General features: G+C 35.3%; 1 protein-coding gene and 4 non-coding genes across 5 annotated transcripts in view; all 5 read right to left on the bottom strand.

Annotated features, from left to right (window-relative positions):
- LOC148681160 (protein NLRC3-like) overlaps positions 1 to 5000 on the bottom strand; it is a 345676-nt gene that overhangs the window by 98978 nt on the left and 241698 nt on the right. The gene's annotated exons all lie outside the window — the stretch shown is intronic.
- LOC148681241 (5S ribosomal RNA) lies at positions 42 to 160 on the bottom strand. Its single transcript, XR_015944355.1, has one exon. It is a non-coding gene; the product is annotated as a 5S ribosomal RNA (ribosomal RNA).
- Positions 219 to 337, bottom strand: LOC148681240 (5S ribosomal RNA). Its single transcript, XR_015943370.1, has one exon. It is a non-coding gene; the product is annotated as a 5S ribosomal RNA (ribosomal RNA).
- On the bottom strand, positions 396 to 514 carry LOC148681239 (5S ribosomal RNA). Its single transcript, XR_015944531.1, has one exon. It is a non-coding gene; the product is annotated as a 5S ribosomal RNA (ribosomal RNA).
- Positions 573 to 691, bottom strand: LOC148681238 (5S ribosomal RNA). The gene has a single exon (XR_015944435.1). It is a non-coding gene; the product is annotated as a 5S ribosomal RNA (ribosomal RNA).

Below are 5000 nucleotides of genomic sequence, written 5' to 3'. Positions count from 1 at the left end.
GTTGGCTATTTAAATCAGCTGCCAAATGAAGCACTTCGAAAAGCTTACAGCACCTGGTATTCCCAGGCGGTCTCCCATCCAAGTACTAACCAGGCCCGACCCTGCTTTACTTCCGAGTTCAGATGAGATCGGGCATTTCCAGGGTGGTATGGCCATAAGCGAAAGAGGCTGTCAAGCGTTGGCTATTTAAATCAGCTGCCAAATGAAGCACTTCGAAAAGCTTACAGCACCTGGTATTCCCAGGCGGTCTCCCATCCAAGTACTAACCAGGCCCGACCCTGCTTTACTTCCGAGTTCAGATGAGATCGGGCATTTCCAGGGTGGTATGGCCGTAAGCGAAAGAGGCTGTCAAGCGTTGGCTATTTAAATCAGCTGCCAAATGAAGCACTTCGAAAAGCTTACAGCACCTGGTATCCCCAGGCGGTCTCCCATCCAAGTACTAACCAGGCCCGACCCTGCTTTACTTCCGAGTTCAGATGAGATCGGGCATTTCCAGGGTGGTATGGCCGTAAGCGAAAGAGGCTGTCAAGCGTTGGCTATTTAAATCAGCTGCCAAATGAAGCACTTCGAAAAGCTAACAGCACCTGGTATTCCCAGGCGGTCTCCCATCCAAGTACTAACCAGGCCCGACCCTGCTTTACTTCCGAGTTCAGATGAGATCGGGCATTTCCAGGGTGGTATGGCCGTAAGCGAAAGAGGCTGTCAAGCGTTGGCTATTTAAATCAGCTGCCAAATGAAGCACTTCGAAAAGCTTACAGCACCTGGTATTCCCAGGCGGTCTCCCATCCAAGTACTAACCAGGCCCGACCCTGCTTTACTTCCGAGTTCAGATGAGATCGGGCATTTCCATTTTTTTTTATTTTTTTTTTATTATACTGTTCAAAATTCATACAATTCACTTATTTATACATATTTCACTTCAGACAAAACATTAAAAAGGTCCATATTACATCATATCTTCACAATAACACATTTTAAATATAAAATGTTGCAAGTAGAACTCCTTAAAGGGTATAATCACATTTTTAAAAAGGCATTTTCATTCCTGTGTCATTTAAAATCTTTGAAACTTCTTGAGTAAAAACATCATAAAAAGCCTCCTGCATGTCCTCCAACTTAAAATAATAAAACAGACATTCAACATATTTCTCCACCTTCCTCTTAAATACATTCCACACATCGAATACAGCTTTTTCCTTTTTTGCAGCAACTCTTCTCTCCCATATTGCACTTTTCATTAACATCACAAGTAAATTTATGAGCTTTTCATTATTACATTCTTTGTTCACTCCCAACATCAACACCTTTTCCCACTCAAGTTTGTCATCTCTTTCTCCTTTCAAAGTTAAAATAATGCTTTTGCATTTCTCATTAAAATCTTTCAACTCATTACAATATAAAAACAGGTGTAAGAATCCTTCATCTGCATCTTGACATACTTTACATGTGACACTTTCCTCCATCCCTATTTTGTTTAAAATTATATCTGTAAAAACTGCTTTATTTCTGATCAAATATTCCAAATTCTCCACTTTTGACTGTACTAATTTGCCCTTTATATTAGCCCATATGTTGTCTTCATTTACATCTTTAAACATCCGTATCCAGTACTCATTTGAACGCGGTTTCTTAAAAACCCCATCTCTAAAAAACCCATAAATCATTTTCACAGTACTATCTTTCAAGTTCCACCATTTCTCGCCAAATCTTACAATCACATCTTTACTTTGTTTATTTTCTTCCATATTTTCTATTCTTGTTAACCATTCTGCAGGTATGGCATTTTTGATTATGTCGTATTCTTTTATTAAGTCTTGTCTGTTAAAATCCTCCTTCGCTTCATCCATTACGTCAATAACATACTGTACCGGTAAAAATCCTTCCTTAAATTCATATAAAACATCCCTTACTCTTGTTATTCCCACCTCCCACCATTTCCTAAAAAACACCACTTTCTCTTGATTAAGAATGCCACCGTTTAAGAATAAAGGCTGATTTAAAATGTTCTCGCGTCCTTGTATGTTAAAATGTACACAAGTTAAAAATTTCCCCCATGCTCCAATCAATTCTTTATAAAAATCTGGTAGACCCTCTGTCATGAATTTTTTCATCCTCATGCATAAAATATTATCTCCCAAATTAAATTTGCCACTTTTACTTAAAAAATATTCCATTGTTCTTTTCCATGCTGCCTTATTGTCTTCATCCAAATATTTCCTTACCATTTTTACTCTTAAACTGTTTTTTCTTTGCTCCACGTCTATTAAACCTAGACCCCCTTTGCCCACTTCTCCAATTAACGTTGCATATGCTATTCTTGGAGGTTTCCCTTCCCATAAAAAATCTAAAAAACATTGTTTCAGCCTTTTTTCCATCCACAGTGGCATTGATGACACATATAAAATATTCCATAATTTAGAAACCATTAAAACATTCAAAATTAAAACCCTCCCCTTTAAAGTTAAAGACATTAATTTCCAAAACCTCAGCCTCCGTTCAATCCCTCCTAAAATTTCCTCCCACATGGTTACTTCTGCTTTCTTTTCATCCCTCCCAATTACAATGCCTAAAATTTTAATTTCATCCATTTCCTTAAAAGTAAAATGTCCAGATAAAGCCTCATTTCTCCCAAATCTCAAATATACTGTTTTATCCTCATTTATTTTAGCCCCTGAACCCTTACAAAAATGTTGTATTGTTTCCATTGCTTGCTTTACACTTGCCAGATCTTGTAGTATTAATGTGGTATCGTCAGCATATTGAAATATTTTATTCACTCCCCCCTCTACCTCTATTCCTTTTATTCTGTCCTCGTGCTTCACAGCTAATCCCAGTGGTTCTGCAACTAAAGCATATAAAAGTGCAGATAACGGACAACCCTGTCTGATTGACCTTATTATCTTAAAACAGTCTGTTAAAAACCCATTGCATTTTATCCTTGTTACCGCTCCTCTATATAAAATCTGAACCCACTTTATAAAATTTTCCCCAAAACCAAAACTCTTTAACACTCCAAATAAAAAGTCATGCTCCACCCTATCAAAAGCTTTCTCGAAGTCCAGACTAATTAAAAAACCATCTTTCTGCTTATCATTTATATATCTAATTGTGTCTTTAATACTCATAGTCGTATCCGCAATGTCTCGTCCTTTTATACTATATGCTTGGTTTGTTTTTATTATGCTTGGCATCACTTCTTTTAGTCTATTAGCCAAAACTTTGGCTAAAATCTTCAAATCAGTATTAAGCATTGTTATAGGTCTATAGTTTTTTAAAGCTACTTTATCCCCCTTTCCTTTGTATATCACCTTCATTAAGCCCATCCCCATTCTTTTATTTATCTCACCATTCTCAAAAATCTCATCATATACTTCCTTTAAAATACTAGATAAAATATCTTTAAAAACAATATAAAATTCACTTCCCAACCCATCTATTCCTGGACTTTTCTTTTTGTTTAATCCACTAATTGCTCTTTTTATTTCTTCTTCTCTTATCTCCTCGTCACATTCTCTTTTTTCCCCTTCTTCTACTCTTGATTTTATTAGATTTAGTAATTCCCCTTTTTCTTTTTCTTTTATTCCCTCTGTGCAAAACAATTTCTCATAATATGATCTTATTTCTTCCAAAATCTCCTCATGTTGTTCTACTACGTTCCCATTTTTGCTCCTTATTTCTCTAATCATTTCTGACTTCCCTCTTCTCTTCTCTAGATCAAAGAAAAATTTAGTGCACTTTTCCCCCTCTACTGTAAATTTTGCTTTGCTTCTTAATCTTGCACCTTCAAATTTCTCCTCCTCCATTTCTTTCAATCTTTCTTGCAGTTCTTTTATCTTTTGTATATTTTTTCCATTCTCATTTTTCAATTCGTTTTCTAGTTTTTCTTTCAGCTCCTTTTCCTTATATTTTTTACAATTTTGTAATTGTCTACAATATTTTATCGTAAACTTTTTAACTAAATACTTCACATTCTCCCACCACATTCTTTTGTCCTCATTATAGATTTCATTCCCTTTTTCCTTTTGAATAATTTCCTTTACACTTAAAACATAGTCTTCATTCTTCAAAACCGCTGTGTTTAAAACCCATACGCCTGGCCCTCTTTTCACATTACTCCAGTCTAGCTTCATAAAAAGTGGCTTATGGTCACTCAGACTTGTTTCTTCATATTTAATCTTGTTTATAAACCCTTCAACATTTCTTGTGCATAAAATAAAATCTATTCTTGTTTGACAACAAAAATTCCCCACTATCTGTCTTCTTGAGTACTCTTTTGTCTGTTCATTCCTTTCTCTCCACACATCAATTAAATTCATTTCCTCCATCAATATTTTCAGTTCTTTTCTCCCCTTATCTGTTTTAAAAACCATTCCCTCAGCCATTTCTAATTTACTAAAAACAGTGTTAAAATCACCCATGATAATAACTCTTTCGTGTTTCTTCAAATAATCTCTAAGTACATTAAAATACTCTTTCTTTTTGTTCTCCTCTGTTGGGGCGTGAACATTCACCATAATTACTTTTTTCTTTTCATACTCCATTTCACATATCATACACTTTCCCTCTTTGTCATTATAGATTGTTTTACATAAAACCCCACTGTTTTCTTTTAATAAAATTGCAACTCCTCTCCCTAGCCTCCCATCCCCATTATTGTATAACATTTCCCCACTCCACCTTTTTCTTATTTCGTTCATACATTCTTCCCTCCAGTTTGTCTCTTGTAGTAAAATCACATCTTCTCGTTTACACATTTCTTTCACTTTTTCAAATTTCCTGATGTCTAAAAGCCCTCTTGCATTAAAAGACACAATTCCTAAAACCATAAAAAATATAAAAACATTCATAAAAGACATAAAAACATTCATAAAAAACATCATCTCAGTCCATGTCTTCCAAGCCCTTTAGCAGCTCATACTTATTTGCGCATTCAATTTCTTCATCTTTTAGCAGTTTTTTTCTTGCAGTCTCTAAATTAGGTTTTATCTTTAACGATCTTC

The sequence above is a fragment of the Danio rerio genome, chromosome 4, assembly GCF_052040795.2.
Source record: "Danio rerio strain M-AB ecotype USA chromosome 4, GRCz13ab, whole genome shotgun sequence".
Classification (NCBI taxonomy): domain Eukaryota; kingdom Metazoa; phylum Chordata; class Actinopteri; order Cypriniformes; family Danionidae; genus Danio; species Danio rerio.
This window is presented reverse-complemented; position numbering and strand designations above follow the sequence as displayed.